Consider the following 8,575-nt stretch of genomic DNA (forward strand, 5'->3'; position numbering starts at 1 on the left):
AGATTGTCCGATGATTTCCGCATTCCGTTGGGTCACCTCTCTTTGGAATGGGCACAAACATTGATCTCTTCCAATCAGTCGGCCAGACAGTTGTCTTAGACACCAGTATTATCACTGTGTCCAGGAGGTTTTGAATTATGTCTTACACTCTGCAACATCTGGTTAGTAGAAAGTAGATGAGTTTTAGGATTTCATCTGTCATAATTTTCAGTCTGTATATTTGCATATGCACGTGTGTGTGTCTAAACAGAAAAGGCATATATATCTGATTTAAAGTTATGCTATACATTCATACCTTGACCTATTTCAAAGGGTACTTAAAAAGAGGGATTGTATTTTTAATATTGGGTCCTTATATATATCATAATGCCAGTCTGTCTAGATTATATTTTAAATAATGGGTCCTTGTGTACAACTAAGGCCAATCTGTCTAATTGTTTAATGCATTTCATTTGTTATTATAATCCTGGCTTATGATCTGACCAAAATAAATCAGGAATCATAAAATAAACTCATATTATCCCAGCAAGTTTGTAAATTGAGTTAATAATTTTCAGTTTTGTAACTCAAGAACGTCTCTTTCAACAAGGGAGGTCATGCTTCTGCTGAACTGCACATTCCTTCTGGTCAATATATGTAAGGGGACTTTCATACAACTTCACCAAGACAAAGATGGAGACCCAAAAGAGAAGGCCATCAGCAACCTGTCACCTTCTTTCAAATGCCAGGCAACTTAAGCCTGTGGTTTTCTTTATTTCTTTCATTTACACATGCAGAAATACTTAATACTGTGACATTTTAGTGGCAGCTGGTTTTTGCTTCAAGACTTCATTGTTCTTAAGTGCTCTTCCATGGAAACCAGGCTGACATCTCTGTTACACTGTGTTTGTATAATGGACCAGACCAACAATATCAAAGGTGCAACCAGGATTTTAGCTTTTCTCCTTTTACTTGTTCAATTGAAATCAAGGGAGTTGGGGGTGGAGATGAATATTTGGGGTGAAATTTAAAAGTATTTATGTGCTTTTAGGCTTAATTTACAATCCAGGAATTAAAATATGCACATGCTACCCTGAATGCACCAGTTCTCCTCTGATCTCAGAAGCTGAGGAGGGTTGGGCCTGGTTAGTACTTGGATGGTAGACTGCCTAGAAATAGGGGGTGCTGTAGGCTTTAAGGACTTCTGGTGTGGCACATTAGGATCAGTACTGGACTGAGAACCACAAGGTCAGCAGTTCAAACCCACCAGCTGCTCCTTGGAAACCCTATACAGGGTCACTATGAGTCAGAACCAACTTGAAGACATTTAACAACAATAGCAACAATAAAAGGTCTATGAGAAAGTTTAGAAGAAAAGATGGCTGCTCAAAAAAATTATACAATACTTTTTAAATAAAATAAATATAATACCAAGAAAATATATTCCTATGAAAATTTACTTATCCATATTACATTTTTCAAAAATGAGGAATTCCTCCTAAAGATCCACAACAAATAGTTTACACTCCTGAAAGTAACCTCCAATAGATGTGCCCCATTATTTTTATAAACTGTGCACTGGGAATTGTATCAAAATCTACAAAGTTTGGTAGTCGACCAGATTCTAGAACAGTTAAAAGAAAGATTAGGTCAGATTAATTTCTGTATATCAGATCAACCAAAAATTACTGCTTGATAGATTTAATACTTTTTTTCTGAGATTGAATTTATTCACTATACATGTGCACTTACATTAGGAGCTCTGGTAGCATAGTGGTTATGAATCGGGCTGTTAACCTAAGAGTCAGCAGTTCGAAACTACCAGCTGTTCCGCCAGAGAAAGATGAGGCTTTCTGCTCCCATAAAGATTTACAGCCTCGGAAACCTTGTACGGGGTCACTATGAGTCAGAACCAACCACACAGCACATAACAACAACAACATGTGTACTTAAGTAAATTATGTAACTTAGTAAATTACATAAAGTAAATTTTGTAGAATAAGATATATAGAATTCCTTTAACTCAATTCTAAAAAGACAAATAAAATTTTTCAAATGAGCAAAAAATCTGAATAGATATTTCTCCAAAAAAGATAAAAAATGGATACTAAGCACATGGAAATATGGTCAACAAAATTAGACTGTTGTTGTAGTTGAATGTCGTCAAGTCAGTCTGACTTATAGCAACACTGCATAGGCTTCCAAGGAATGACTGTTGAGATTGCATTTCAAACAGACCTTGCAGTGTCACAACAAGAGATATGGAAATGAAAACCACAGTTAGATACAATGTCACCTTACGTAGAATGGCTATAATAAAAACAAAACAAAACAAAAAAACAGATAACAAATGTTGACAAGGATGTGTAGAAAGTGGGACTTTCCCCATATACTGCTAGTGGGAACTGAAAATGATGCAGGCTCTTTGATAAACAGTCTGATAGTTCCTGAGAAAGGTAAGTTTAAAGTTACCATATGATCCAGCAATCCCACTACACTTAGGCACATAAGAAGGAGTGTTGATGGCACTGTGGCTTATGGACTGAGTTGCTAACCACCAGACATTCTGTGGTAAAAAAGCTAAGTCAGCCTGCTCCTTACCTGTCTCAACACCCCTCAGAAGTAATTCTACTCTATCCTATAGTGTTGCTATGAGACAACTCTGTATCATATCGATATGATGGTAGTAGGTTTGGTATATACAGAAGAGATATGAAAACATATGTCCACATATAAATTTATACATGGGTCTTCATAGCAATATTATTTATGATAACCAAACAGTGAAAACAACTCAAATGTCAATCAACTGATGAATAAACAAAAGGTGGTATATTAATTGACAACAAAAAGCAATAAAGTATTGATTAATACCTGCTGCAATTTGGATTTGTTGTTGTTGTGTAGTGCCATCAAGACTGTTCCGACCTATAGCAACCCTGTATAAGGTTTCCAAGGAGCAACTGGTGAGCTTGAACTTCCGACCTTGCAGTTCAAATAGCTTTGCAGTCTGGCGCATTAACCCACAACACTATACCTTTACGCTAAGTAAAAGAAGCCAGTAACAAGAGACAGCATATTTTATGATTCCGATTAAAAATTGTTGTGGTGCTGTAAGACAAGCACCGGACTATGAACCATAAAGTCAGCTGTTCAAACCTACTAGCTGCTACTCTGAAACCCTATACAAGGTGGCTACAAGTCAAAACCAACTCAACAGCTCTTAACAACAACAAGAAATATATGAGAGTTTAGAACAGGAAAAACTATCGAGATCAAAAGTAGATCAGTAGTTGCATAGAGTTTACAGGAATGCATAGGAGGGAACAGGGAGTGACTGTGATGAGTATGGAGTCCTGCTGTGGAAAAGTACTGAACAGCAAGTTTGGCAGTTCAAACTCATCATCTTGTCCTCAGAAACATACAGGGTCACGATGAGTCAGAACAAACCCCACCACACTTAGCAACAATAACTACTAATGAGTATGGGATTTCAGTTGGAAATTATGAAAAGGATAGCAAACTAGACATGGTGGTGCTTGCACTCCTGTGTCAATATATTAGAAACCAATGAATTCTATACCTTACTCAGTGTAAGAATTAGATCTCAATAAAACTGTTATCAAAAAGAATGATTACAACAATTTAGCGGATCAATTTTTGTATCCTTAGAAAGGGACCTGGCATGACAACTTACACCAAATAAATACCATTGCCATCTCTGCATACATTTTATCAGTAATGTGGTGATGCATGCTTGTCCAACAATAGTACCAAAACACCACTTGTAGAACAGCTGAAAGTCCAGATGTTTTCATGTCCTGCTGAATAAATATACATTTTGAAAACACTTTAAGTTTCCCATGCTTAAATTAAGTGCAACTAACAATAACATAGGCATTTGAGGAGTCCTGGCTAACCCCATGTATATTTATCAGGAGTGACCATAGGCAATTACAGAGGCTTTACTTGGTGGGTCTCAGAGGATAGTAGCTTTCACCACCTAGATTTTGTGCATATCCAGTACACTGCCCTCTTTGGAAGGAGTGGCAATGAAGGACTCAGGACCATTGTTTATCAACACACCCACTCACCCCCACACAAAAGCCAGTCATGCGCCTTCAAATATTTTCTTTTTAAGTCCAGGTAATGCCATTCTATTTCCTGAATCCATGTCTGAATGATGAAATTACTTCATTGGCTTATTAAGACTAGTTCTTTATTTTAACATTTTAATATTTGGTTCACTTTTCTTAAGGAGTCTTAATGGTGCAGTTATTAAGGTTCAGTTGCTAACCAAACTACTCAGTGCTTCTTCTGGGAGAAATGTATGGCAGTGGTGCTGTAAGATAAGCACTGGACTGAGAGGCCGGCTGTTCAAACTCACCAGCCTCTCCTTGGAAACCCTATACAGGGTCTCTGTGAGTTGGATCTAACTCAACATCAGTTAACAACAACAACAACAACACTTTCCTTAGTCATCCTTCAGGTCTGGGATTGAACTCATTCTCATGGCTCAATTATAAATCAAGAAATATGCAAGTCTATAAGAGGAACAAAAACACACTAATGAGATATGCACACCTTAGAATAATCATCCATTTGAGATCTATAGGGTAGCATTGACCTAAAGAAAAGTTTAGAAGGGTTAGGAAACAAGGAGGAATGGAAATAGGAAACACAGGCAAGAGATGGGGTAAATGATGTTGCAATGTAGGGACTGAAATCAATGACATGAAACACAATATGCATACATTATTGAATGTAAAACTAACTTGCTCTGTAAACCTTCACCAAATTAATAAAGCAAAAAGCAGAGGTGACAAGATGGCTGACTAAGCAGAACTTCTACACAGACCCTCTACAACAAAGATACAGAAAATCAAATGAAACAGAATCAGCTGATAGTACTGGAACCATGAGCTTCAGATGAAGGCACAGAGAAGTGGATTGAATGCTTACTAGGAAAGGAAGCTGAATAGATGTGACAAAAAAGGAATCAGATTGGTAACCTGTACAGGTGGACCAGACATAGCACAGCCATCTAAAACTTTCATGAATGACTTCAGAGAAAAGACAGAGGCTAGGCAGTACAAAGACATACCAGTGACTCGCAGAGATAAAGGCACAATTTTATTCTTAATTCCCGTGCTCCCATGGTGACCAAAGGTATGAACGGCCTCCAACCGAGAGTGACCCCAGTAAAGCTAGTGATCAGAGATGCATGGTTCTGAGCCACACCGTTGTGAACCCCATCAAAGTGAGACAGAATCTATCTGCACCAACCCCAGTGCCTGGAGTCAGGTGAGCCCTACTCCAAACCTGCAGAATCAACACTGGCCAGCGCTAAACTAGCCCTCACTAATAGAGGTTGAATAGAGGTGTTTACAAAATAAAAAAAGACAAGTGATCTGTGCTGGCCTGCCAGTATGGTGTGACCATTTTGAACTTTTGCAAGTGACTTTTTGAAGTCAGAGACCAGCTCAGTAGTGCAGAGGCATACCGATACTTGTGGAGAGAAAGGAGTGATTTTTTTTTTTTTTTCTTGCACCTTGCATTCCCTTTGTGAGATGTATGGCCAGATCCCACTCACATACACCCCCAGTGAAGTTACTACTCTCCAAAGGTTGCATAGTGGTGAGAAACTGAATTGTGAGCTGCATCAAAGTGAGTAGGGAGATATCGGCTCCAATCCTGGAATGTGAATTCATTGAGGCAAGCTTCAGACCTGCACAGATCATCTGGCTAGCTCCAGATTTGTGGGAACATTCACCCCCAACTGCCCTCTGGGTTAGAAAAACCTTGATCCCAGCTTCTTTAGGATCTGCATGAACTACTTACCAATTGAGTTTCCAAAACAGAAAACACCTAGGCCAATAGGAACACCACCTAAGGTCAAGAGGCACCACCTCATCCCTCACCCATGCACCATGTGAGCTACTTGGCTAATAGGTTCCACTATAGTTTTTTTCTCTCTGGGTCTAGCATCTGCCCTGGGTTTTTCCTTTCCAAGATTTGATGTTTTTTTTTTTTTCCTTCCCTTTTCCCCTTTCTTTACCCTCCCTTGGTGTTTTGTTTTGTTTTGTTTATCCTTTCTATATCTGTCTTAATTTCTTCTTCTTGTCCTCTGTTTGCTTATCCTTCTTTTCCCCATTCATCCCTACCTCCCCCTCCCCCACCCATTTCTGCTTCTTTCATTTATTTTAGCTCTTGAGTTTTCTTTACCATTCTCTGGTCTTTTCCTTTATTCATTCTGCTTCTTAATTATGATTAGTTTTTTTTCTATTTATTTTCTTTCTTATTTGGTGCTTCCATAATTTTTATTTTCTCTCACTCTGCTACCTGCTTTCCCTTCCTCCTTTTTTTTCTTCTTCATTTTTAGCTGGTTTTGCTAACATTTTCCGCCTAGTTTATGTATATCTTCTCTTCTTGCCTCATCTGACAAGGGACAACAACCATGTACATACAGCACAGCCACAACCATAACCTCTGAAGCTCCACCCACTGGACAAGAGCCAATACCATGCTGTACACCTGATCACTGACAACAACAAACATCAGCCAAATCCATCCTAAACTGAACTGCATGAGTAGAAAAGGACAGTGCACACACTTCCATTCTCTATTTACAGTTCTCAGGTTAGTGCCTAACAACACACTAACATACAATCCTAAATTAAATACAAATACAATGACACCAAATTGTCTCCAAAGCAACAGATGATTTCTGTTCACATGGTACAAGAAAGAGTACCATAAACAAGTGACCAAGAAGAAGCGATAGAAAATGCTTTTGAGGAAAGAATGGCATTGGAACTCCCTGAAAAACAATTCAAGAAAATGGTATTTAGGTACTTTAAAATGATTGACAAAAAGCATGAGAAAAACAAGGAAGAATTCAGGAAGACACGATAAGAACAAACAAAACTAAACAGATAAAGTATTAGGAATAATACAAAACCCACAAATAGAAATCAAGAAGTTTAACACTAAGATTTCAGAAAGGAATAATATGTTGAATGGACAAAGTAGTAGATTTGAATAATGAAGTCCAAATTAATGAGATTGAAGATAAATCTCTCAATACTAGTAAGCTAAAAGAACAATCAGGAAAAAAAGAAGGAAAATATTTAAAGAAAATCTGAGATTTATGTGGGACACCATAAAGAGGAATGACTTATGGATAATTAGAATTGCAGAAAAGGAAGAGACAAAGAAAATCATGGGGGGGAAAATAGCTGAAGAAAACTACCCTAACATTATGAAAAATGAGATAATAAGCATTCAAGATGCTGAATGAACCCCAAACATGATAGACCCCAAAAGAAAATCATCAAGACATACCATAATCATACTTTCCAAAGTAAAAGACAAGGAAATAATTGTGAGAGCAGCTCAGGAAAAATAAAAAGTTATCTACAAAGGAGAATCAATAAGACTAAGCTCTTATTTCTCAACAGAAACCATACTGACAAGAAGGCAATGGGAAGACAGATACAAACTTTGAGAGAGAAAAACTTGTCAGACAAGAATGACATACCTAGGAACACTGCTCCTCAAATATGATGGCGAAATTAAAACAATTGCAGGCTAACAGAAATGAAAGGGATTTTTAATAACCAGACCAACTTTACAGAAATAAAACGTTAAGGAGATTTCTTTGGTCTAAGAATCAGCAACAGGAGACAAATATCTGAGATTTATATACATGGCAACATCACCCAGAATACAATCAAGATATAGAAATATCTGAAGTAAAATACCAGCTGTTCCGTGGAAGAAAGATGAGGCTTTCTGCTCCCATAAAGATTTACAGCCTTGGAAACCCTGTACAGGGTCGCTATGAGTCAGAACCGACTCCACGGCACATAACAAAAACAAAGTAAAATAAAACTACAAAACTGAAAATAGGCAACTAAAGACATGAATTTATAATGAAGAGAACTACAAAGCAAAAAGAGGGAAAAGTATAGTTATAGAACTTCCAAATGGTGAGGAAGTAAAATAGATTTCAAGATAAAATAGACTACTATAAACTAGGGAAAAAAATTTTTAATTACATGATAACCTTAAAACAAATTAATATGCCTTCACATGGAAACGAGAAAAAGGAAAACCATAAGGACTTAGTAACTTTAAAACAGCAGCAGTGAAGAAAATGACAAGAAAATGCACAAACAAAATAAACTCAGCTAAGAAAATTTTGTGGAATGAAGAAGTCAATCATACCACAAAAACACACATAACACTGTGACAACAATCAATTTATACCTATTGATAATTATGTAGAACATCGGTGCATTAAATGCACCAATCAAGAGACATAGACTAATGGGCAAGAAAAAAGGATCCTTCAATATGGTGTATACAAGACACACAATTGACACACAAACATAAAAAAATAGACTTAAAATCAAAGTATGAAAAAAATGTATCAACCTAACTGCAATAAAAAAAATGAGTTGTTGTTGTCAGGTGCCATTGAGTCAGAACCGACTCACAGCGACCCCACGCACAGCAGAACAAAACAATGTCTGATCCTGGGCCTACCTCACTACCGCTGCCACACTTGAGTCCATCAGTGATGCCACCTGGC

The sequence above is a fragment of the Chrysochloris asiatica genome, unplaced genomic scaffold (assembly GCF_000296735.1).
Source record: "Chrysochloris asiatica unplaced genomic scaffold, ChrAsi1.0 scaffold00013, whole genome shotgun sequence".
NCBI lineage: Eukaryota > Metazoa > Chordata > Mammalia > Afrosoricida > Chrysochloridae > Chrysochloris > Chrysochloris asiatica.